We start from the raw sequence: 27892 nt of genomic DNA, 5'->3' as shown, positions 1-27892 counted from the left end.
CCTTCCAGTGAGACATCAGAGATTGTAACATTCACTATTTCACGGAAACATGGCTCACTCGGCATAAGTTATCGGTACAGCCACCCGGTTCAAACATCACGCCGACAGAAACAAACATCTCTCTGGTAAGAAGAAGGGCGGGGGTGAATGCCTTATGATTAACGAGTCGTGGTGTGATCATAACAACATACAGGAACTTTTGTCCTTTTGTTCACCTGACCTAGAATTCCTTACAATCAAATGCCGACCGCATTATCTACCAAGAGAATTCTCTTCGATTATAATCACAGCCGTGTGTATCCCCCCCCCCCCCCCCCCCCGAGCAGACACCTTGATAGCCCTGAAAGAATTTCATTGTATCCAAGATTATCCAACAAAAGATTTTAAAAACCCAAGATGGCGTAGCAGTTCAGATGTCTTTGTCTTCATCTTGTCGTGTCCCGTGTGTGTGTGTGTGTATGTATGTATATACAGTGCCTTGCGAAAGTATTCGGCCCCCTTGAACTTTGCGACCTTTTGCCATATTTCAGGCTTCAAACATAAAGATATAAAACTGTATTTTTTTGTGAAGAATCAACAACAAGTGGGACACAATCATGAAGTGGAACGACATTTATTGGATATTTCAAACTTTTTTAACAAATCAAAAACTGAAAAATTGGGCGTGCAAAATTATTCAGCCCCTTTACTTTCAGTGCAGCAAACTCTCTCCAGAAGTTCAGTGAGGATCTCTGAATGATCCAATGTTGACCTAAATGACTAATGATGATAAATACAATCCACCTGTGTGTAATCAAGTCTCCGTATAAATGCACCTGCACTGTGATAGTCTCAGAGGTCCGTTAAAAGCGCAGAGAGCATCATGAAGAACAAGGAACACACCAGGCAGGTCCGAGATACTGTTGTGAAGAAGTTTAAAGCCGGATTTGGATACAAAAAGATTTCCCAAGCTTTAAACATCCCAAGGAGCACTGTGCAAGCGATAATATTGAAATGGAAGGAGTATCAGACCACTGCAAATCTACCAAGACCTGGCCGTCCCTCTAAACTTTCAGCTCATACAAGGAGAAGACTGATCAGAGATGCAGCCAAGAGGCCCATGATCACTCTGGATGAACTGCAGAGATCTACAGCTGAGGTGGGAGACTCTGTCCATAGGACAACAATCAGTCGTATATTGCACAAATCTGGCCTTTATGGAAGAATGGCAAGAAGAAAGCCATTTCTTAAAGATATCCATAAAAAGTGTCGTTTAAAGTTTTCCACAAGCCACCTGGGAGACACACCAAACATGTGGAAGAAGGTGCTCTGGTCAGATGAAACCAAAATTGAACTTTTTGGCAACAATGCAAAACGTTATGTTTGGCGTAAAAGCAACACAGCTGAACACACCATCCCCACTGTCAAACATGGTGGTGGCAGCATCATGGTTTGGGCCTGCTTTTCTTCAGCAGGGACAGGGAAGATGGTTAAAATTGATGGGAAGATGGATGGAGCCAAATACAGGACCATTCTGGAAGAAAACCTGATGGAGTCTGCAAAAGACCTGAGACTGGGACGGAGATTTGTCTTCCAACAAGACAATGATCCAAAACATAAAGCAAAATCTACAATGGAATGGTTCAAAAATAAACATATCCAGGTGTTAGAATGGCCAAGTCAAAGTCCAGACCTGAATCCAATCGAGAATCTGTGGAAAGAACTGAAAACTGCTGTTCACAAATGCTCTCCATCCAACCTCGCTGAGCTCGAGCTGTTTTGCAAGGAGGAATGGGAAAAAATGTCAGTCTCTCGATGTGCAAAACTGATAGAGACATACCCCAAGCGACTTACAGCTGTAATCGCAGCAAAAGGTGGCGCTACAAAGTATTAACTTAAGGGGGCTGAATAATTTTGCACGCCCAATTTTTCAGTTTTTGATTTGTTAAAAAAGTTTGAAATATCCAATAAATGTCGTTCCACTTCATGATTGTGTCCCACTTGTTGTTGATTCTTCACAAAAAAATACAGTTTTATATCTTTATGTTTGAAGCCTGAAATGTGGCAAAAGGTCGCAAAGTTCAAGGGGGCCGAATACTTTCGCAAGGCACTGTATATTTTCCTTCGTATATATTTTAACCTCAGTTTCAACATACTCTTCTGGAACCCGCCTCAACCAATGTGGTATGGATCTGCTATTTTCTATACTTTAGAACCGGAACCCCCAACAGAAGCTAGCCAGCTAACTAGCTACTAGCTAATCACATTTATTTATATAGCCCTTCTTACATCAGCTGATATCTCAAAGTGCTGTACAGAAACCCAGCCTAAAGCCCCAAACAGCAAGCAATATAGGTGTATAGGTGGCTAGGAAAAACTCCCTAGAAAGGCCAAAACCTATGAAGAAACAGGCTATGAGGGGTGGCAAGTCCTCTTCTGGCTGTGCCAGGTGGAGATTATAACAGAACATGGCCAAGATGTTCAAATGTTCATAAATGACCAGCATGGTCAAATAATAATAATCACAGTAGTTGTCGAGGGTGCAGCAAGTCAGCACCTCAGGAGTAAATGTCAGTTGGCTTTTCATAGCCGATCATTAAGAGTATCTCTACCGCGCCTGCTGTCTCTAGAGAGTTGAAAACAGCAGGTCTGGGACAGGTGGCACGTCCGGTGAACAGGTCAGGATTCCATAGCCGCAGGCAGAACAGTTGAAACAGGAGCAGCAGCACAGCCAGGTGGACTGGGGACAGCAAGGAGTCATCATGCCAGGTAGTCCTGAGGCATGGTCCTAGGGCTCAGGTCCTCCGAGAGAGGGAAAGAAAGAGAGAAAGAGAGAACTAGAGAGAAAATACTTCAATTCACACAGGACACCGGATAGGACAGGAGAAGTACTCCAGATATAACAAACTGACCCTAGCCCCCCGACACAAACTACTGCAGCGCCAACCCAAAAAGGAAGATCACGTCAGTGACTCAAGTGACGCAACCCTCCTAGGGACGGCATGAAAGAGCACCAGTAAGCCAGTGACTCAGCCCCTGTAATAGGGTTAGAGGCAGAGAATCCCAGTGGAAAGAGGGGAACCGGCCAGGCAGAGACAGCAAGGGCGGTTCGTTGCTCCAGAGCCTTTCTGTTCACCTCCACACTCCTGGGCCAGACTACACTCAATCATATGACCCATTGAAGAGATGAGTCTTTAGTAAAGACTTAAAGGTTGAGACCGAGTCTGCGTCTCTCACATGGGTAGGCAGACCATTCCATAAAAATGGAGCTCTATAGGAGAAAGCCCTGCCTCCAGCTGTTTGCTTAGAAATTCTCAGGACAATTAGGAGTCTTGTACGTGTATGTACGGCAGGACAAAATCAGAGAGATAGGAGGAAGCAAGCCCATGTAATGCTTTGTAGATTAGCAGTAAAACCTTGAAATCAGCCCTTGCCTTAACAGGAAGCCAGTGTAGGGAGGTTATAGCACTGGAGAAATATGATCATATTTATATATATATATAGACATATAGACACATTTCAACCCGCCAGGCGTGACACAAAAGTCAGAAATAACGATAGAATTTATGCCTTTCCTTTGAAGAGCTTCTTCTGTTGGCACTCCAATATCCATTAAACATCACAAATGGTCCATTTGTTCAATAAATTATGTCGTTATATCTCCAAAATGTCCATTTATTTGGCACGTTTGATCCAGAAAAACACTGGTTCCAACTCACGCAACATGACTACAAAGTATCTTATAAATATAGTATCTTACCTGTAAACTTGATCCAAACATTTAAAACAACTTTCTTCATCCAACTTTAGGTATTTCTAAATGTATATAATCGATCAAATTTAAGACGGGATAAACTGTGTTTAATACCGGACGAAAACATAGTGGAGCGAGCTTTCAGGTCGCGCGCCCCAACCACAACAGTACACTAGACTTGACCCTCGTTCTGAACAGCCCTTCTTCATTTCTCAAAGGAAAAACATCAACCAATTTCTAAAGACTTGACATCTAGTGGAAGCGATAGGAACTGCAAGCAAGTGCCTTAGAAAACGCATTGAAAACCCGACCTAAAAAAAATACATTCCTGGATGGTTTGTCCTCGGGGTTTGTTTGTTGTTTGTTATACTCAGACATAATTTTTACATTTTTAGAAACTTTAGAGTTTTCTATCCAAATCTACCAATTATATGCATATCCTAGCTTCTGGGCCTGAGTAGCAGGTTGTTTACTTTGGGCACACTTTTCATCCGGATGTAAAATAGTGCCTCCTAGCCTTAAGAATTAACCAACGTGTAAGACATTTAATTGATGTCTGTGCCCTGTGAGATGATTCCTTGAATACAATATTACATTAGGCCTAATAACAATCTACCACTTGGCAATATACAGACAACATTATACACATGTAGATTAGTGTCCATTGAAAAACAAGAAAGCTTTTGTAATTGAAACTTGTCTTGTTTATACCTGAAAGCACATTTGTTGTGTAAAAGAGCACGATGTTCCTCTCTCATTGCTTATCTGGCTGCCTGATGCACTTTCTCTTGAATTCTAGAATTGGAATTTCAGTAAATTTCCCAAATTACTAAATTGACGGAGTCACTTCAATGCTGTCACTGGGGTCTTCTTATTAACAGTTTGAGTCCTTCACCCCCACTGGGAGGTAGCCATTTTTGTACGTAAGGGATAGGCACCCTTCATGAAACAACATGACAGAGGATGTTTTCCCACCGTGTTTTTGTGGAAGCCGAGATAGACCTTAACAGTTGAGAAAGCCTTCCTCCTGTCCACGTAGAAGCATAACACCTTGGATACAGAGCATTGGTAAAGTATCTGTTTTTGGTCACACCACTTCTCAAAAACCCACCACTTATTTCCATACAGTATGTAGAAGGGGACCTAGCACTCTGGATCATCTCAATGACAAGAGGGAAGCCTGTCGCATCCAAATGTATCTTCGCATGGACCAGGCCCAGAGGGCCATTGTTTCCGGGTGAGGGTGTACATTTTTTTTTCTTAGGTCAGCATAACGGGAGATGACAAGGCTTTTTGTATTGCCTTGCCATCGCGGGACTACCAAGATGAGGCTGAGGGGAGGAAAAGCGTAAAGCAACGCCCTTGGCCAAGGGTGTGCAAGCTGTTCATCCCCAGAGGTGCGTCTCCTGCAGTGTGTGTGTTCTTGCAACAGGGTAGAGTGGATTACCTATGTCTTCCTTGAGAGCAAACACATTAAACTGAGTTGCTGCATAAAGGGAGGGGTTTTAGGAGCACAGATGTGCCTTTCTCCCATAGTGGTGGCCTTATGTGCCTGTCGAACTCTGTTGTCCAACCGAGAGGAGGCAGGCCAGAACCCAGAGTGAACTGTTGGCTGCCCCTCTCTGCCGCAGGGGGTGTACTCCTAGGTCGGGCGCCCCTTCTTCCATTAGGAGGGGTAGGCCGGTAGCCACAATTCCAGGGTAGAGAGAAGTTGAAGGCTTTGCACTTCTGCCACATGGAGGTGACAGCCGGCACAAACAGTTCCTTCGGCTCAAGAGAAGCGTAAAGGAAATCTTCTTCTTTCTCCCTTTCGGACAGGTTGAGTCACAAAGCTCATGGCACGGCTGCATCCTTGAAAGGCACTCCTGAAGGCTCGGAGGTTGGGGCCTGTGACAACACAGATCTCATCCCAAAGGTCTGGGTCAGGCTTGCAAATCGATTTGAGATTGCATCTCCAACGACATCAAATTGGCCTGGTAAACCAGTAGTAGAAACGTAACATTCAATGCCAGTACAGAAAGTGTTTAAGACACATAGACCTTTTGGTACATAGACGCAGAGAAGCAATGTTAACATAGCTAGCATTCGCTATGTGGGCTAGTTGCCTAGTTAGTTAGGCCAAAGGAAGCTAGCGCTATGTTGGTCTAGCGATGACCAAAAGTATGGCTCTCGGCCAATAAGCAATGTCTAGTCAACACCGATGAGAGATCAAACTAGTTATTCTACCCTTCCAAGTAGAAAAGCCTTGCGGTGAGCTAGCCAGGTTAGCGAAGCCTTGCAACAAAGCTAACTAAGTCGCCGCAGCTAGCCGTGTGACACTAGCTACAACTGGAGACGAAGGAAGAAAATCAGTGAAGCAAATTCTTACCCAACACAAAAGACGCGAGCTGATAACCCTCGGCGATGTAACCTTAAATGAAAATTATGTGGAAACATTTGATTCAACCAGTGTGTGCCCAGTGGTATGGTAAAGAAAATGAAGCTGTAACTTACAAATGAGATGAATAACCGTTTGTTAGAATATGGATCATTGTTAAACGATTATGTATTGTATCACCTTTGTCAATTTAACAAGATCTATCAACCGTTGGACTGATAGAAAACGTGTACATTATTTTAATGATTTAATTTTCTGTTTAACATGAATTCAAAAGACAGATTCATATTTATTTTGTACAATGTTTTGAAATACATTAAATGTGTAATATCTGTGGGACTCTGTGCTTTACATTATAGCCATTACCATATATATGATTAAATATTATCTGATGTTGGCTGTGTGAAGTATCTGCATTTCTGCACTTGAGCATCATCATGAAACAACTGCTTGCTACATCTACTTGCCTGTTTGTGTGTGTGACAAGAACTGAGTAACATGGTGTGACCTGCATGTTGCAAAACTGTAGATAACAGCCCAGCAGATACTTTGTCCTTGTGTTTGTATGTGACAATATTGAGCACATGGTATGACTTGCTGTATCTTACAAAGTTGTGGTTAATCAGGTATAGGGAGGGGTGGTCATCACGAGGTTTAACTGAGATGGAAAAATATTGAACAACACAATAGCAGGAACTGAGCAACTGTTATAACTAGGGGGTGATATCAGAACAGTGAGAATCTATACATCAACAGAGGGTGGACTCCAAGAAGCGTCAAGAGGCGGGGACCAGCCTGAGCGCCTGTGATAGGCTGAGCAAGTCTAAACCACGCTCAGCCTCTACTGTGATAGGCCAACAGACGGGTTGGAACTATGTCTATCACAGTATAAGAACAACTGTTTATGTACATCCTGTCAGTTCCCTGTGTGGTATTACAGTGAACCCGTATATACGAAAGTTGCATTTGCCATTTATTACTTAGCTAATAAAAGTACATAGTGACTCAGTGTTATAACTTGTTCTGATACCAGATTCGAATTTACACAACCCTAACATATTAGTGCATTGTATGCTATTATGATCTTTATGAGATCACTCTTCACTAGGGAAAGCTTTTACAATCACTTCACAGTATTGTTCTAGTCTATTCAAGTATTTTCCTGTTAATTCTTCTTGGACCAAGTACTATTCTATGGATATTATAAATCAGAGCAAGAATGATCTAGCAATATTCATGGGCATGCTGTGAACCACTAGAAGTCGCCTGTCCCCGCTATCTACTTGGCACAGTTCGGGTTGATGATTGGCTGAAAATGGCTGTTTTACGTGCGTGAATGACGTTTCTCTGTCCCACCATGCAGCGGGTGATGTCTAAGGAAAGATGGCGGAAGGAGGAGCGGCTGATATGGATACCCAGAGAGGAGAAGTCGCAGCACTGCTGAAAACACAGCTATGAAAGGGAGATACTTGGTAAGGGTGTGCAGGTTGACTGTCTGGGCTGTCAAAGTGCTAAACCAGCGGAGAGCGGTGTGACAGTTACCATTAGCAAGTCAGTCAGACCATTGGCTATCAAGTCTGCCAGCCAGTGGAATTCGCTACATTCCACAGTTTCTAGTGACCGAGTTATTTGCCAACATGGTATTGTCTAGATACATAGGTATGTATTTTTATTTTGATACATAGGTATGTTACCAACGTAGCTAGTAAAATACATTTACTTCCCCAATGGTTTTATGATTTTGCGATTACAGTCTGGCTAGCTTGAGTTCAAGTGATTTGCCCATGACGTGCGCTCATCTGGCTAATCAGGGAGGAGTCGTGAAAAGCACCTGTCTAAATTACCTAGCTTGCCAATGAGCTAACACTCTCAAACGTGCCAGTATCAAAAAGTTAACTGCTGACAATTGATGTTTCGTGACAATCAAGTGTCCCAGCTAACTCACTTTTGGCTAGCTCCCGCTGTTAGCAAGCATCTGTTTTATGATAATTGTAACATTCCTTACATTATTTAATAGGGATGCACCAATGGCGTTTTTGGCTAAACCGATATCCAAATATGATTCTTGCCCCAAAAAAACGTCAACGGATATTTAAAATTATCGGCCCTAATTAAGCATTCTAGTACAGTTAAATAGTTGACACAAACTGACAAAAGTTATTTTGTTGGCATTTACGTGTCCCAATTACCAGTAAAACATCATCAAAACGTATTTAATACACTTACTTGCTGTGCTGTTTTGTTGTTCAGTCTCAACCAGGATTTCATGATACATGTCAAGCAGTGAAGTTGCTGCTCTGTCTGTCCGTGGCCTCTTCCCCGGTTGTCACTGTCTGTTTCCATCTTGTCCAGCTGTATCTAACATTTCACGTAAACCTTGTTTATTGTCTGCATCGAAGTAGTGGTCCTTGTACCTAGCTTCGAGCATGGTGGCTACACCGTAAAGAGGCTGAGAGAATGCCACCGAATCGCTTATTCACAGCCCCCTGTAGAGTACTTTTACAAGTTTTAACCCCACGGTCAGTGTCAGCAGTTGAGCAGGTGTTTCAATGCCAAGACAAAGGGTATCGCGTCTGCTGCAGACGCAGTTTATTAGTTTATTTCTCAGTCAGTTCGAATGGAGCTTGTTTGTGTGTTCAAGTTTCAAATATGTTCTCAAATGCCATTGAAATGTCAGTAGCCTTATGAGAACCAACACATTCATGAGCATGCAATACAGCTTTCCTCAGTACGAAATCCTCGTCCACCCACTGTGCTGTCAGACTCAGCATGCTCACGGGGCTGACATTGCTGGTCCAAATGTCAGTCGTGAAGCTAATAGCAGTGACGCCCATAGCAAGTAGCTCAGGGATGTGCGTTTCAACAATACTGTGTAACTCCGGTAGGGCAACATCTGAAAAATAGCACCTACTTGGTAGTGTGTACCAGGGCTTGAGGTGAGGTGTTCGACCAGTCGGCGAAAGTCAACATCATTGACTACAGAGAATGGTTGATTGTCAAGGGCAATGAATTCCATTGTCTTGGCGTTAATGGATTTCGCCTTTGAGTTGTCTCGCTCAAATGTTCTTACTCTTTCAAATGACTGCTCGACTTGAACTTGTTTAGTTGTTGGAACTGTGCGCTTAGTATTTTTCTGCTTTTGTTTTATGTAGCGCTGTATTTTTCGTGGCGTCATTACTTAATCTACCTACGTTATATAGGTATGCACGTCAGTTTTGACATCAGTTTTGCACAATGGCGTTAAACTAGACATCGGGGCGTTGTTGACATTTTTAGCTAATTTCGCCCGATATGCTTACTGATATATCGTGCATCCCTATTGTTTAACGTTACTCCAAATGAATGTCAGTGAATGTTCTTTAACTAATCAAAACAGATAAGCTGCTGATAACCTCTCTCCACTTCTGCTCTCCTCTAACAAAGATACTTTTGTAACCTGAGGCCTGTACTTTGGAGCTTCACACTTATTTAAAAAAATAAAATAAAATACTTATCAGATACAATCTATCACCCCAAACGTATTAGATCTAATCTAGCGTCATCTCAGATCTAAATAATCAGTGCTCTCACTCTTTATACATAGGTACCTAGTGGACAGCCACTGGTTCAAACAGTGGAAGAAATATGTGGGCTTTGACAGCTGGGACAAATATCAGATGGGAGACCAGAATGTCTACCCTGGACCAGTGGAAAACTCGGGGCTCCTACAAGTGGTAAAATGCACCACACTCGGACCTCTTTGAAGCAATATTTGTCAATCTCTGGTGTGATTAGGGGAAATGGAGGCTTCATAACATGCTCTTTTACTCATCCCCAGTGTATCTGGATGAACCCACCACTGTTTTGCACAGTACAGGATGTTTAGAGTGAACAAGATGTACCTTAACTAATATATCAAACTAAAGGCTGTTATACATGCAATGTCTATAGGCTAAGTATGACAGAAAAAGTAGGTCTATAATTGACTCTGTAAACATCAATGAAAATGGACAAAGGTAGCCTGCCTCTGGTCTATAGAAAGCTGTCTGTTGCTTTGTTTTATTGTATGAGAAACTGCCATTATGAGTAGGCTAACACCATTGAAACTGTCCCAATTGAATGACCCCATTATAACCCCCCTTTAGTAAACCTTCTTTCACCACTAAACCTGGGTCATATTCATTATGGCAAACAAATAAAAATGAATGTCTGTTATTGGCCAGGTTTGGGTAGTCCTTCCATGTCAGTCCATTTTCTTCTGTTGGTTGCCTAACGAACATGACCCTGTTCTTTCTATCGTGAGTAGGTGGGGATGTTCTGGCCATCAAGGAGCACCTCATTGATGAGCTGGACTACATCCTGATCCCAACAGAAGGCTGGAATAAGCTAGTGAGCTGGTATGCACTAATGGAGGGACATGAGGCCATCTCACGCAAGGTAAGGATGGGTGACATTAGTGGCTAATTATGGCTGGTGTGGTCCAATATCTTGTTTTAAATGGTCAAATAAGTAAAATAATGTTCAGCAACTGTATGGGTGAAAGAGCTGATTGGGAACAGTGCACGTAGCCAGTGCCTCAGCGGTAATCAGATGAAAGAGAAGCTCCGTAAGATCACGGCTCAGGTACTTTATGTGAAGTGGTGAATAGTATGAGATAAAATATAATGGTCAGTACACACTTACATTTCTATGGTTGCTGTTAGGCCTGTTTGTTGATAACCTACTTGTAGCCGAAGAGCTTATTGTGGTGTGAGAGGAGTAATTGAGAAGTTTCACTGTGTCAAAATCTTGGATGTGTTCTATAGGGTTGGATTGATCAATACACTTCAACACAGGTCAGATTGGGACGATTGTGAAAAAGGAAAACTTTGATTTCTAGATTGATATTAAAGCCTACCCAGCTAGTAACTGAATCTCAAGCGTAAGATATGTCAATGTTTAGGCTGTCCCTCTCACGGTCTTCTTCAAGAGAAACACAGCTGGACTGGTCATGCGATTTTGATACAATTTAGCTACCGGTATTCCAAATATGCTAGCTATTATTTGTAATACATGCTGTATAAGGACTTAATTGGTTTTTAAACGTAAAGTGGACCCGAGCACAGATGCTTACTGATGGAATGTTGTCCTCAGAAGATCTGTTTTTATAAAGTGGAAGTAGGCTACATTAATATTATTTAGTTGTTTTTTTATTCAGTGTGCTTTGGGTTTAACTCTTGACAACTGACTACAAGTTAAGCCAGTAGCTCACATAAAGATTTGTTGTGCTAACATTTGTTCGGCCATTTCTAACTGCCAGCTGGGCCTACTGTACATCCATGAGCCCAGACATGGCTTTCCTCATCTTCAAATCTAGCCAGTCATGGCATCATGACTGCTGCAGTGCTTTCTCTTTATCCCCCCATCGATCCTCCCCTTTTTGCCATGTATGTTGCTGGGGGTATCGAATGGCCCTGTCCATTTCTATTTTCAGAGAGTGCTCTGGATGACTTAAACACCGCTACATGGAGCGAACTACGAGACACAACATGCAGGAGGTTTTCCTTTCTTTCTTACTTTTGGGGGTTCTTTTACCGTGCTGCCAGACGGTTGGAATTGATTTTCTGGGTTATCTTGCTGTTCCACTCAGGTTCTCTGTGTTGAGGCTATCACCTGGGGAGTGATTCTAGTGTCCTTGTTTTTTTTAAATGGAGGAATGCTGACTGAGGTCAAACTGAGAATCAGTCTTTTTAAGAGTGAGGGGAGAGATGTCCTAGCCTAAGCAGAAAGGAGTGGGTGGGGTATATCTGGTCTCGTTGGTTCTTAGCCTAGCTGTTTTAGAACTTTGTAACAGTTCTGTCAGTTTGTTTCCCGTGAGACTTGCAACTTGCCTTTTATCTCTGTGTTATGTGGAACACATGGCTGGGCATTCATTTTATAAGGAGGGCAGTGGGTCGTGTCTGGTAGTGGGTGAATCTGACCTATGCCTATAGCTGACCCATGCCATTTCCTGGGGCAAGGGCAGGTCTGTACCCTACGGTGTGGTGTAGGGCCAGCCACCAGCGGAGTTGCTGTGTGAAATGAATAGGAATGGACCCTTCAGCTGTCTCTACGCTCTGGGGCTATATTAAGAGTCTCTGTGACTCGCTCCTATTAAGGGAGTTAGAAAGTGTAGCTTTTAGTTTATACACTTACAATGCTTTCGGTGTATAGATAGGCCTATTAACTGGGTAGCCAAATTCTTAGTTTGTTGATTTGTCCCAAATAATGAGCTTGACTAATCTAATGCCAAATGCTGTTCTTTATTTCTTCTTTCCTTGGTGATGTTGGTGAATGCTTCTCTGTTCAATGTTGAATGTTAGCACGTTTTAATCAATCAGCAATGCATATCTTGCCCGTATTGGAACAATGTCATGAGTTTAATGAATCATTCATATGCCATGTACAGCAAATGCTTTGAACAAAATGTCATCTTTAACATTGTCAAGTGTTTAATTTGCGAAACATTTTGTTAATATTTGAGTTTTTTTTTTTGTGCCATCTGCCATGATGTAAGACACTCTATCAACATATTTTGACAGGTGGTAGAACAGGGTATGTTTGTGAAGCACTGCAAGGTGGAGGTGTACCTCACAGAACTGAAGCTGTGTGAAGACGGCAACATAGACAACGTGGTCACCAGACGCTTCAGCAAAGCAGACACGATAGGTAGGAAGACACTTTTCTTCTCCCTGACAGAATGAATGGAGCAGTTTATCTTTTTTTTTATTTTGAAGAAACTCTGGTCTCTCTTCCTCATGTACAATTTCCACCTGATTTCTGCCTGCCATTATAATGTAACAGTATGCCATTTAGCCTACATGTTTATCTATAGCGACTTATAGTCATGCGTGCACGTATCGGTATGCCTAGTCCTGGGAATAGAACCCATGCTCTACCAACTGAGCTATAGAGTACCATTATATTAATTGTACAGTCAACCTGACAAAAGTAGCAACTGGCTACTTCTCCCAGCCAGAGAATTAATTAATAAATAATTCCCGTCCATTAGCCACCAGTCATAGTGATTGTACAGGAGCACTTCACCTCTACATGACAGAGAATTAATTAGTAATATATTTGTTTTGAAATGCACAGAAGCTCTCCTTTGTTCCTCTTTGGCTCAATTCCACAAATGTTTAACCTGACATTAGGATTGTATATTTATAACCTGATGTGTTCTGTATTTCTTATGTTGACTTGTTGATTGTATACTCTGGTTTACTGTGCCCCATTGCTCTTACTTATTTGACTGATAATGCTAACATCTTTTGTTCAATTTATGCAAATCGGATGCATTGCCATGCCTTTTAATGGTCAATTTAAACAGTGAAATCACAGGGGAAGGTCACTGATAACTCTGTTCTGTGTTTGTCAACTTCTTATGTAAAATAACTATGCTTTTGGCTACTGCAAAATTATGCGCTCCCACAAGAACTGCCAAAACTCTATTCTCTAAAGCGCGCACACACACAAGTAATCAACAATTACATGAGCAGGGAGTTTTACTATAAAGTAATTCATTCATCTGCTGCCTATTTATCAGAGCATGAGATTTATACACTCAATTATTCTCTGCCTTAAGTATGCAGGTGCATGAGTGTAGTTTTGTCAGTTTGTCATCTACACTGAGCATACAAAACATTAAGAATACCTGCTCTTTCCATGACAGACTGACCAGGTGAATCCAAATGAAAGCTATGATCCCTTATTGATGTCAACTGTTAAATTCTCTTCAATCAGAGTAGATGAAGGGGAGGATACCGGTTACAGAAGGAGTTTTAAACCTCGAGACAATTGAGACATTGATTGTGTATGTATGCCATTCACAGGGTGAATGGGCAAGACAAAAGATTAAAGTGCCTTTGAACGGGATATGGTAGTAGGTGCCAGGTGCACCGGTTCGTGTCAGGAACTGCAACGCTGCTGAATTTTTCACACAAGTTTCCTGTGTATAAAGAATGGTCAACCACCAAAAGGACACACAGCCAACTTGACACAACTGTGGGAGGTATTGGTGTCAACATGGGCCAGCATGTAAAACGCTTTCGACACCATGTAGATTCCATGCCCTGACAAATTGAGGCAGTTCTGAGGGCAAAAAGGGGGTAACTCATATCTCAATAATATGGTGTTCATAATTTTTTTAATAATCAATGTATGTGCCACATGTTGCTTATTTGTTACCTTTGTCCTATAACCTCCTGTGATGCAGACACCATTGAGAAGGAGATGCGAAAACTGTTCAGTATCCCAGACCAGAAAGAGACCAGGTTGTGGAACAAGTACATGAGCAACACGTTCGAGCCACTGAACAAACCGGACAGCACTATACAGGACGCAGGACTCTACCAAGGACAGGTATGAAATAACCCTTGGATACCAGGCTATTTATACCTTAATGTCTCTATTTCCTGTCCTGTCATCGCAGCAGTTATATAGGGTCTAGATTATTCCAGACCATGCAAACTGACAAGGAAATTATCTGCTCTTGTTTACGAGGAATGGTGCCGGAGGGAATAGCTGCTGTTTTACTGGCTGCTAACCAATTGTGCTAGTTTTTTATTAAATTTTTTTCACTTTGGTTCTAACTTATTTTGTACATAATCATAAGTCTTATGGCCGAAAAGCGCTTCTGGATATCAGAACAGCAAATACTCACCTCGTACTGGATGTAGATTTTTTTCTTTAATGAGTCGCACCTGAAGGATATAATGTTGCTCTCAGACGAGGCCCAAATGCTTAAATGTGCCATCACTGGATGAGCTCTGTTTGAGACGATCCTACCAACGGACATTAACTGTAATATCTTATGTTTCACCAAGTCGTGGTTGAACAACACGGATAATATACAGTTGGCAGGGTTTTCCGTGCATCGGCAAGTCAAAACAGCTACGTCCAGTAAGGGGTGGGTGTATTTGTCAATAAACGCTGGTTCGCGATGTCTGATATAAAGTTAGTCTGGAGGTATTGCTCGAGCTATAGACCACACTATCTACCAAGAGTTTATCAATATTTTTCTGAGCCGTCTATTTACCGACACAAACAAAGCTTCTCCTAGTGGTTGGGGATTTTAATGCATGCAAACTTAAATCCGTTTGACTTCATTTATACCAGAGGGGGGGAAAAAACTAGATCACCTTTACTCCACACAGACATACATCCTCAAAGTTCTACAGCTGCACCCTCGAGAACATCGTGATCGGTTGCATCACTGCCTGGTATGGCAACTGCTTGGCATCTGTCCGTAAGGCGCTACAGAGGGTAGTGTGTACAACCCAGTACATCATGGGGCCAAGCTTCCTGACATCCAGGACTTATACACTAGGCGGTGTCAGAGGAAGGCCCAAAAAATTGTCAGACTCCGTTCATTGACTGTTCTTTCTGCTACCACATGGCAAGTGGTACCGGAGCGCCCAGTCTAGGTTCAAAAGTCTCCTTAGCCATAAGACTGCTGAACAAATAATAAAATTACCACCTTTACTATATGCATTGATACCCCCTTGTTTTTACAATGCTGCTACTTGCTGTTTTACTATCTATGTATAGTCACTTCACCCCTACCTACATGTACAAATTACCTTGACAAACATGTACCCCCGCACATTGACTCATTGTTATTTTATTTTTTATTCTATTTTTTTAACTGCGTTAAGGGCTTGAAAGTAAGCATTTCACGCTAAGGTCAACACCTGTTGTATTCTGCGTATGTGACAAAATTAGATTTCATTATAGTCTATAAGTAGGTTCTGTAGTTTTTCCTGGTCAGGTGAGTTCACATGCTTGGTGAAAGGACTGTAATAATAATGTAAGTCAGTCTTCAGGTGTGAAGCCTAGTATTAATTGTAATTTGTTTGTCCATTTAACAAGCTCAAATTTCAGCTTCATGGTTTTGTACATATTGAACAAAAATATATACACAACAATTTCAATTATTTTACAGAGTTACTGTTCGTATGAGGAAATCCGTCATTTTGAAAAATTCATTTGGGCCTAATCTATGGATTTCACATGACTGGGAAAACAGCAATGCATCTTTTGGTCACAGATTCCTTCAAAGAAATGGGCCTCAGGATCTCACCATGGTACTTCTGTGCATTCAAATTGCCATCATTGAAATGCAGTTGTTCATTGTCCATAATGTATTTCTGCCACCGTGGGGCGCTCTGTTTACAATGTTGACATCAGCAAACTGCTCGCCCACACGTCGCCGTACACCTGGTCTGCGGTTGTGATGCTGGTTGGACGTATGGCCAAATTCTCTAAAACAACATTGGAGGCAGTTTATGGTAGAGAAATTAACCTTAAATTCTCTGGTGGACATTCCAGCAGTAAGCATGGCAAAACTACACTTAAAAAAAAAACTTGTTGTTTATGGTCCCCAGCACAAGGTGCACCTGTGTAATGATCATACTGTTAAATCAGCTTCTTGATATGCCACACCTGTCAGATGGATGGATTATCTTGGCAAAGGAGAAATGCTCACTGACAGGGATGTAAACAATTTTGTGCACAAAATTTGATTTGTTTCTTGTGTGAATTTTTGCTACTTTTATTTCAGCTCATGAAACATGGGACCAACTTTACATTGTTTTTGTTCAGTTTAGTATCCACTGTAATTCTAATAAAGTACCTAAATATAGCCTACACATCTTAAGTGTCTGGCTCCAAAGAACATTGGCATCCGCAAGTGTCCTGCCCCCCCACCTGGGGGAGTTTACCAGAAGTAGCCTGGGCCTAAACATACATTTACAAGCAGGGATTAATCTAGACAATGGGTCACTGTAGTGGGCATTCCGCTCAATGGCAACAGCTGTTCTAGAAGATTAACAGGGATGTGTCCCAAATGGCACCCTATTCCCTACATTGTGCACGCAGGACTAAAAATGAATGTCATTGGTAGTACTTACTGGTAGCTCCTTACTTAAAGTTCAGAGCAAAATATAAAATCAAAGACCTATTTTTGAAGCACACCTATTGACATGCGTTACATTACATTTTACAGTCACTTTAAGAGCCTCAAGTTTGAGTGATGACATGCATGAGATCAGTCCTTCATTAATTGCTATGATCATTTATCTTCAATATAAGCTATCCCTTTTCCTTTTTTCTGTGCCCCCAAATGTTTAATATATACTGGTAAAGTAACCAGGTTGTCCCGTGACTGAACAAGGTGTTAGCAAATAATGTGAGTAGTTTTGGAACCACCACAACATAGTTCATAAACTAACTTGATGAAGAAGAAAAAATCTACCAGCCAATACATTTATTTGGCATAACACCAAAAACAATTATCGGCTTTGTTTATCCAGGTTTTGGATTTCCCCTATTTTTTTATTTTATTTTACTTTTTGTAAATCTCTTTCGATCACACTTAATAGAACATCCAATTTTGTTGTTTTTCCCACAACAATGCTCAAATAACATCATTTTGCGATCTGGGAAAGACAGTAAAACATATGTTTGCGTGTAGTTGGCATTTTAATTTCAATGTCAAGAGACTGGTGGTGTTTCTGCATGGCAAAAGTAGAGTTTGAAACAAAATACCACCCGATAGATACAAATCATTTTGCCAGGTTAACTTTGCTGTTAATATTTCATTTGGAAAGTTTAATGAGAGAGCCTTTATAATTGAATGTTTCGGCATCGCTAACTGGCACAGTGGTAGGCCCAGGCATTCCCATGCAGTTATGTCTTGAGAAAGTTGCAAGAAATACATTCATATTTCACCTTTATTTAACCAAGTAGGCCAGTTGAGAACAAGTTCTCATTTACAACTGCGACCTGGCCAAGATAAAGCAAAGCAGTGCAACAAAAACAACAGTTGCACATGAACAAACGTACAGTCAATGACACAAAAGAAAAATAGAAAAATATATGTACAGCGTGTGCAAATGTAGGGAGGTAGCCAATAAATAGGCCATAGAGGTGAAAATAATTACAATTTAGTATTAATACTGGAGTGATGTGCAAGTAGAGATACTGGGGTGCAAGAGGGTAAATAATATGGGGATAAGGTAGTGGGGTGTGTTATTTACAGATAAGCTGCTCTGACAGCTGATGCTTAAAGTTAGAGCGGGAGATAAGGCTTCAGATTTTTGCAATTCGTTCCAGTCATTGGCAGCAGAGAACTGGAAGGAAAGGCGGCCAAAGCAAGTGTTGGCTTTGGGGATGACCAGTGCAATATACTTGCTGGTGCTATGGTGACCAGTGAGCTGAGATAAGACGTGGCTTTACCTAGCAAAGATGTATAGATGACCTGGAGCTAGTGGGTTTGGCTAAGGATATGTTGTGAGGGCCAGCCAACGAGAGGATACAGGTCGCAGTGGTGGGTAGTATATGGGGCTTTGGTGATCAAAAGGATGACGCTGTGATAGACTACGTCCAGTTTGCTGAGTAGTGTTGGGGGCTATTTTGTAAATTACACCGTCGAGGATCGTTGGGATAGTCTGTTTTACGAGGGTATGTTTGGCAGCATGAGTGAAGGAGGCTTCGTTGCAAAATAGGAAGCCGATTCTAGATTTTACTTTGGATTGGAGATGCTTAATGTGAGTCTGGAAGGAGAGTTTACAGTCTAACCAGACACCTAGGTAGTTGTCCACATATTCTAGGTCAGAACCGTCCAGAGTAGTGATGCTAGTCAGGCGGGAGGGTGCGGGCAGCAATCGGTTGAAGAGCATGTACTTAGTTTTACTAACATTTGAAAAGAGTTGGAGGCCACGGAAGGAGAGTTGTATGGCGATGAAGCTCTATTGGAGGTTAGTTAACAGTGTCCAAATAAGGGCCAGAAGTATACAGAATGGTTTTGTTTGGGTAGAGGTGGATCAGAGAATCACCAGCAGCAAGAGCGACATCATTGATGTTTACAGAGAAATTAGTCGGCCTGGGAATTGAACCCTTGGCACCCCCATAGACTTCCAGAGGTCCGGACAACAGGCCCTCCAATTTGACACACTGAACTCTATCTGAGAAGTATAGAAGTCTATAACAGTTTGGGTCTAAAGTGTCTCCCCCTTTTGAAGAGGGTGATGACCGCGGCAGCTTTCCAATCTTTGGGGATCTCAGACGATACGAAAGAGTAGATGAATAGGCTAGTGATAGGGGTTGCAACAATTTCGGCGGATAATTTCCATATTGTCTAGCCCAGCTGATTTGTAGGGGTCCAGATTTTGCAGTTCTTTCAGAACATCAGCTGTCTAGATTTGGGTGAAGGAGAAGCGGGTGGGGGGGGGGTTGGACAGGTGGCTGCAGGGTGGTGCTGAGATGTTGGCCGGGGTAGCCAGGTGGAAAGCATGGCCAGCCATGGAAAAATACTTATTATCGTAGATTTATCGGGTTGGCAATGTTTCCTATCCTAAGTGTAGTGGGCAGCTGGGAGGAGGTGCTCCTATTCTCCATGGGCTTTACAGTGTCCCAAAACGTTTTGGAATTAGTGCTACAGGAAGCAAATTTCTGTTTGAAAAAGCTAGCCTTAGCGTTCCTAACTGACTGAGTATATTGGTTCCTGACTTCCCTGAATAATTGCATATCGCGGTGGCTATTCGATGCTAATGCAGAACGCCACAGGATGTTTCTGTGCTGGTCAAGGGCAGTCAAGTCTGGGGTGAACCAAGTTCTACAATTTTTTTGAATGGGGCATGTTTATTTAAGATGGTGAGGAACGCGCTTTTAATGAGCAACCAGGCTTCCTCTACTGACGGAATGAGGTCAATATCCTTCCAGGATCCCCGGACCAGGTCGATTTAGAAAGGCCTGCTCGCTGAAGTGTTTTAGGGAGCGTTTGACAGTGATGAGGGGTGGTCTTTTGACCGCAGGCCCATTACCCACGCAGGGAATGAGGCAGTGATTGTTGATCCTGGTTGAAGACAGCAGAGGTGTATTTAGAGGGCAAGTTGGTCAGGATGATATCTATGAGGGTGCCCATGGTTACGGATTTAGGGTTGTACCTGGTAGGTTCCTTGATAATTTGTGTGAGATTGAGGGCATCTAGCTTAGATTGTAGGATGACCGGGGTGTTAAGCATGTCCCAGTTTAAGTCACCTAACAGTACGAACTCTGAAGATGGATGGGGGGGCGATCCATTCACAAATGGTGTCCAGGGCACAGCTGTGGGCTGAGGGGGGTCTACGGTGAGAAACTTGTTTCTGGAAAGGTGGATTTTTAGAAGTAGAAGCCTGAATTGTTTGGGCACAGACCTGGATAGTATGACAGAACTCTGCAGGCAGTCTCTGCAGTGGATTGCAACTCCTCCCACTTTGGCAGTTTTATCTTGTTGGAAAATGTTATAGTTAGTGATGGAAATTTCAGGATTAAAGCCAGGATTCAAACACGGCTAGAACATCCAGGTTAGCGGAGTGCGCTAAAGCAGTGAATAAAACAAACTTAGGGATGAGGCTTCTAATGTTAACCTGTTTAGGAATCTTGCCAACAGCCAATGAAACTGCAGGGTGCCAAATACAAATCAACAGAAATCTCATTGATCAAATTTCTCAAACATACAAGTATTAGGCACCATTTCAAAGATAAAATTCTCGTTAATCCAGCCACAGTGCCTGATTACAAAAAAAAAATATATAATAATAATAATTCTTTACAGCGAAAGCTCCACAAAAGATTGTTAGGTCACCACCAACTCACAGAAAAACCCAGCCATTTTTCCAGACAAAAAGAGGAGTCACAAAAAGCGCAAATAGAGATAAAATTGATCTTCATCAGATGACACTCATAGGACTTTATGTTACACAATACATGTATGTTTTGTTCGGTAAACTTAATATTTATATCCCAAAATCTTATTTTACATTGGCATGTTATGTTCAGTAGTTCCAAAACATTCAGTGATATTGCAGAGAGCCACATGAATTCACAGAAATACTAATTATAAATGTTGATGAAAATTCAAGTGTTATGCATGGAACTTAAGATGCACTTCTCCTTAACTTGTTGAATCTAGGGGTCTTAATTTTGCACGCCCAATTTTTCAGTTTTTGATTTGTTAAAAAAGTTTGAAATATCCAATAAATGATTGTGTCCCACTTGTTGTTGATTCTTCACAAAAAAATACAGTTTTATATCTTTATGTTTGAAGCCTGAAATGTGGCAAAAGGTCGCAAAGTTCAAGGGGGCCGAATACTTTCGCAAGGCACTGTACAAGACCACTGATAATCTCCCTCGATCTGGGGCTCCACGCAAGATCTCACCCCATGGGGTCAAAATGATCACAAGAACGGTGTGCAAAAATCCCAGAACCACACGGGGGGGACCTTGTGAATGACCTGTAGAGAGCTGGGACCAAAGTAACAAAGCCTACCATCAGTAACACACTACGCCGCCAGGGACTCAAATCCTGCAGTGCCAGACGTGTCCCCCTGCTTAAGCCAGTACATGTCCAGGCCCATCTGAAGTTTGCTAGAGAGCATTTGGATGATCCAGAAGAAGATTGGGAGAATGTCATATGAAACCAAAATATAACTTTTTGGTAAAAACTCAACTCGTTGTGTTTGGAGGACAAAGAATGCTGAGTTGCATCCAAAGAACACCATACCTACTATGAAGCATGTGGGTGGAAAAATCATGCTTTGGGGCTGTTTTTCTGCAAAGGGACCAGGACGACTGATCCGTGTAAAGGAAAGAATGAATGGGGCCATGTATCGTGAGATTTTGAGTGAAAACCTCCTTCCATCAGCAAGTGCATTGAAGATGAAACGTGGCTGGGTCTTTCAGCATGACAATGATCCCAAACACACTGCCCGGGCAACGAAGGAGTGGCTTCGTAAGAAGCATTTCAAGGTCCTGGAGTGGCCTAGCCAGTCTCCAGATCTCAACCCCATAGAGCATCTTTGGAGGGTTGAAAGTCTGTGTTGCCCAGCAACAGCCCCAAAACATCATTGCTCTAGAGGAGATCTGCATGGAGGAATGGGCCAAAAAACCAGCAACAGTGTGTGAAAACCTTGTGAAGACTTACAGAAAACATTTGACCTCTGTCATTGCCAACAAAGGGTATATAACAAAGTATTGAGAAACTTTTGTTATTGACCAAATACTTATTGTCCACCATAATTTGCAAATAAGTTCATTAAAAATCCTACAATGTGATTTTCTGGATTTTCTTTTCTCATTTTGTCTGTCATAGTTGAAGTGTACCTATGATGAAAAGTACAGGCCTCATCTTTTTAAGTGGGAGAACTTGCACAATTGGTGGCTGACTAAATACTTTTTTGCCCCACTGTATATGAATACCTAATTGCATATTAAAGTAGCTGTCTATTTGGACAAGATGCATTCTGCAGCCTCAGCAGGAATTCTCTGCTGTCAGGCCCCCTCTGTCACCCCCGCTGCTATTTTTCCTCTTTTCTCTCCATGGAGAGCTCAAGAGAAAAGAGGAAAAATAGCAGCGGGGGTGACAGAGGGGCCTGACAGCAGAGAATTCCTGCTGAGGCTGCAGAATGCATCTTGTCCAAATAGACAGCTACTTTAATATGCAATTAGGTATTCATGTACATCCCCTTTCTTTCCTTTACCCATCTCTCTCTCCTGTACCCCCTTCCTCTCACCCTACATCTCTTTCTCCTGTACCACTCTCTCTACTCCCTCTATTTTGCCTCTCCTTTGCTCTTGTCTCCCCTCTCCCTTTCCCGCTTTCTCTGTCTATGTACCTCTACTTCCTGAATCGTATTCTTGCACATCGCTGCTGCTATAAATAGGCTATCCTGTGGTAGCAGCAGTACAGAGCACACGTCAGGGCAGGAGCAGGGTGATGCTAGGGGACAGGGCAGGGGATGGCACTGCATAACTTCAACTGTGACTGCGGGAAGAGGCTTCTCGTTAGCTCTGTTTGACTGTGTTGCGCTCGGAATGGGAAGGTCCTCGCTTACTGTTCCCTCTCCTGCATATCTGAACTGGGACTGAGATCTGGGACCAAGGCCTGCGCAAGGAGTGAGCTGAGCTACAACTGGGCTAGACCTGGACTCTGGTTAAAGCGTTTGAGGTGAGATGCTGCTGGTGGTGGCTGAGACCTATATGGATTTTGATGAACGATGGTTGTTGAAAGCCTGGGCAGAGGATAAGTTAAGGCAATGGCAAATATTTGTGGAGCAGTAACTGTATGAGCTGTCTTACCGTAGTGAGCTAGGTTACAGGCCAAATCAATCTACTTCCTTAGCACTATGGCAGGCTGTTGGTGATCACGCTAAATTCTGGAAAACAGATAATTCACCGAAGCCGGGTAATTCCTCCTACTTCCCTGCCTAAGCAGTTTTCTGCATCATTACTGAAAAAGTTACGACTTATGATGCTATTAATCAGCATTTAACTCTGCTGGTATCCTATTTGAAAGAAATGTTTATCATACTGTTCTTGGCCAGTCAGTTGACTCGATGGATAATCAGTCACCCTTACGTGACTTGGTAGTCTCGGTTTTTATTTTTGGCAACTCACAGAAACCGATTGTTATTGCTGCCTTATTAGCAATTGACACCAAGAAGTCCATTAGCAGCTGACAATGTGGACCCGTCTTTGCTTAAGTATGCAGCGCCTCTCTCATTGCTGGGACATTAACACAAATGTTTTAATATATTCCAGAAGTGTGGACAGCAGCTTTGTTTTTACTACTCCATAAGGGTGGGGATAGTAGTGATCTTTAATTATCAACCCATTTCCAGCCTCCCCTGTCTTTCAAAAATTCTAGGATCAGTGGTCCACAAACAGCTGTTATTTTCTGTAAATTGTTTTCTTAATATTAATCAATCGGATTCAGACCTAAACATAGCACCACTATGGCTACCATGCTGGTTGTAAATTATATTACAAATGCCTTAAAGAATTGTTGCCATGTCTGTTGAATAAGCTGTCCTCGATAGGGTACTGATGCTTGCCGATGGTTTCATTATCTCAATGACAACTCAGGCCAACAAATCGGAGTTCCTTGACGTAAAGGATGTTTTACAATCTACAGTGTATATAAATAAATAAAATTGGTAATACTTAAAAAAATATATACATTTATTTAGATGCAGATAGTGATCAGCTTTAATATTGCAGACAGAGTTTTATCAATGAGTGTTTGCATAATTTCCAAGCGCCCATATTAAAAAACAAAATGTTTCCTTCATTTATTGTCCCCTAACCCTACCACCCCTCCCATAATTGGAGTAAACTAATGGACAACAATACTTCAATATATACATTGGTTATTCCTTTAAACGTTAAGAGCTTATGCTGCGACCGTTAGTGGTAGATGTGGTTGGATTCTGTCATTGCACTACACTATAACAAGGGGGAGTTAGAATACTGATCGATCGGTAGTCTAATCTGGCATTTAATGGAGGCGTTTTCAGTCGAGTCTCCTCTGGCACGAGTCCTGCATCAGGCAACAACAAAAAAACTGTCATTGGTCCTGGAGTTAAGAGAGAATTCGGGAATATATTGGGGGAATATGTTGGGGGAATTTCACTTGATGTGTGGACTGACGATTTTGGAAAAAATAGGCGCGGTGGGCTTTTGGTTTCTCTTTTTCTAAAATCAGGGGGTAAAAAAAGTAAGGAACTTGTCTGTAGGCCCTGCATTAAAGACCAAAAATTGGGTAAAGAAAATTAAATAGATTGCAAAATAGTTGGGAATAGATTTCCGATGTGCCAATTCCATGGTTTATGAATTGACACGCAATTTTTCTGTTTATTATAACCTACTGCAGGCCTAAAACCTATGGGTTTCATCTTCTGAATGAATTATTTATATTGAAGATAGAAGCCGTCTCTTAATGATTTCCGAGAACATCAGCTGATATCTCAAAGTGCTGTACAGAAACCCAGCCTAAAACCCCAAACAGCAAGCAATGCAGGTGTAGAAGCACGGTGGCTAGGAAAAACTCCCTAGAAAGGTTTAAACCTAGGAAGAAACCTAGAGGAACCAGTCTATGTGGGGTGGCCAGTCCTCTTCTGGCTGTGCCGGGTGGAGATTATAACAGAACATGGCTAAGATGTTCAAATGTTCAGAAATGACCAGCATGGTCTAATAATAATAATAATAATAATAATAATAATAATGATATTAATAATCATCACAGGCAGAACAGTTGAAACTGGAGAAGCAGCACGGCCATGTGGACTGGGGACAGCAAGAAGTCATCATGCCAGGTAGTCCTGAGGCATGGTCCTAGGGCTCAGGTCCTCCGAGAGAGAAAAAGAAAGAGAATTCGAGAGCATACTTAAATTCACACAGGACACCGGATAGGACAGGAGAAGTACTCCAGATATAACAAACTGACCCTAGCCCCCGAGACACAAACTACTGCAGCATAAATACTGGAGGCTGAGACAGGAAGGGTCAGGAGACACTGTGGCCCCATCCGATGTCAGCCCCGGACAGGGCCAAACAGGAAGGATATAACCCTACCCACTTTGCCAAAGCGCAGCCCCCACACCACTAGAGGGATATCTTCAACCACCAACTTACCATCCTGAGACAAGGCCGAGTATAACCCACAAAGATCTCCGCCACAGCACAACCCAAGGGGGGCGCCAACCCAGACAGGAAGATCACATCAGTGACTCAACCTACTCAAGTGACGCACCCCTCCTAGGGACGATATGAAAGAGCCCTAGTAAGCCAGTGACTCAGTCCCTGTAATAGGGTTAGAGGCAGAGAATCCCAGTGGAGAGAGGGTAACCGGCCAGGCAGACACAGCAAGGGCAGTTTGTTGCTCCAGAGCCTTTCCGTTCACCTTCACACTCCTGGGCCAGACTACACTCAATCATATGACCCACTGAAGAGATGAGTCTTCAGTAAAGACTTAAAGGTTGAGACCGAGTCTGCGTCTCTCACATGGGTAGGCAGACCATTCCATAAAAATGGAGCTCTGTAGGAGAAAGCCCAGCCTCCAGCTGTTTGCTTAGAAATTCTAGGGACAATTAGGAGGCCTGCGTCTTGTGACCGTAGCGTACGTGTAGGTATGTACGGCAGGACCAAATCCGAGAGAAAGGTAGGAGCAAGCCCATGTAATGCTTTGTAGGTTAGCAGTAACACCTTGAAATCAGCCCTTGCCTTGACAGGAAGCCAGTGTAGGGAGGCTAGCACTGGAGTAATATGATAATTTTTTGGGGTTCTAGTCAGGATTCTAGCAGCCATATTTAGCACTAACTGAAGTTTATTTAGTGCTTTATCCTGGTAGCCGGAAAGTAGAGCATTGCAGTAGTCTAACCTTGAATTGACAAAAGCATGGATTCATTTTTCTGCATAATTTTTGGACAGAACGTTTCTGATTTTTGCAATGTTATGTAGATGGGGAAAAAGCTGTCCTTGAAACAGTCTTGATATGTTCATCAAAAGAGATCAGGGTCCAGAGTAACGCCGAGGTCCTTCACAGTTTTATTTGAGACGACTGTACAACCATGAAGATTAATTGTCAGATTCAACAGAAGATCTCTTTTTTCTTGGGACCTAGAACAAGCATCTCTGTTTTGTCCGAGTTTAAAAGTAGAACGTTTGCAGCCATCCACTTCCTTATGTCTGAAACACATGCTTCTAGCGAGGGCAATTTTGGGGCTTCACCATGTTTCATTGAAATGTACAGCTGCATAGCAGTGAAAGTTAACATTATGTTTTCGAATGACATCCCCAAGAGGTAAAATATATAGTGAAAACAATAGTGGCCCTAAAACCGAACCTTGAGGAACACCGACATTTACAGTTGATTTGTCAGAGGACAAACCATCCACAAGGACAAACTGATATCTTTCCGACAGATAAGATCTAAACCAGGCCAGAACTTGTCCGTGTAGACCAATTTGGGTTCCCAATCTCTCCAAAAGAATGTGGTGATCGATGGTATCAAAAGCAGCACTAAGGTCTAGGAGCACGAGGACAGATGCAGAGCCTCAGTCTGACGCCATTAAAAGGTCATTTACCACCTTCACAAGTGCAGTGTCAGTGCTATGATTGGGTCTAAAACCAGACTGAAGCATTTCGTATACATTTTTTGTCTTCAGGAAGGCAGTGAGTTGCTGCGCAACAGCCTTTTCTAAAATTTGAGGAATGGAAGATTCGATATAGGCCAATAGCTTTTTATATTTTCGGGGTCAAGGTTTGGCTTTTTCAAGAGAGGCTTTATTACTGCCACTTTTAGTGAGTTTGGTACACATCCGGTGGATAGAGAGACGTTTATTATGTTCAACATAGGAGGGCCAAGCACCGGAAGCAGCTCTTTCAGTAGTTTAGTTGGAATAGGGTCCAGTGTGCAGCTTGAAGGTTTTAGAGGCCATGATTATTTTCATCATCGTGTCAAGAGAGATAGTACCTAAACACTTGTGTCTCTCTTGATCCTAGGTCCTGGCAGAGTTGTGCAGATTCAGGACAACTGAGCTTTGAAGGAATACGCCGATTTAAAGAGGAGTTCGTAATTTGCTTTCTAATAATCATGATATTTTCCTCAAAGAAGTTCATGAATTTTTTACTGCTGAAGTGAAAGCCATCCTCTCTTGGGGAATGCTGCTTTTTAGTTAGCGACAGTATCAAAAAGAAATGTTGGATTGTTCTTATTTTCCTCAATTAAGTTGTAAAAATAGAAAGATCGAGCAGCAGTAAGGGCTCTTCGATGCTGCACGGTACTGTCTTTCCAAGCTAGTCGGAAGACTTCCAGTTTGGTGTGGCGCCATTTCAGTTCCAATTTTCTGGAAGCTTGCTTCAGAGCTTGGGTATTTTGTGTATACCAGAGAGCTAGTTTCTTATGAGAAATGTTTTTAGTTTTTAGGGGTGCAATTGCATCTAGGGTATTGCGCAAGGTTAAATTG

At 42.3% G+C, this 27892-nt stretch overlaps 1 pseudogene; it reads left to right on the top strand.

Annotated features, from left to right (window-relative positions):
- The window catches only part of LOC139379171 (ubiquitin carboxyl-terminal hydrolase 15-like), a 54287-nt pseudogene that overhangs the window by 3699 nt on the left and 22696 nt on the right, over positions 1 to 27892 (top strand).

The sequence above is a fragment of the Oncorhynchus clarkii genome, chromosome 21 (genome assembly GCF_045791955.1).
Source record: "Oncorhynchus clarkii lewisi isolate Uvic-CL-2024 chromosome 21, UVic_Ocla_1.0, whole genome shotgun sequence".
Lineage (NCBI taxonomy): Eukaryota > Metazoa > Chordata > Actinopteri > Salmoniformes > Salmonidae > Oncorhynchus > Oncorhynchus clarkii.
Note: the sequence above shows the minus strand (reverse complement) of the source record. Positions and strands in the feature narration are given on the sequence as shown.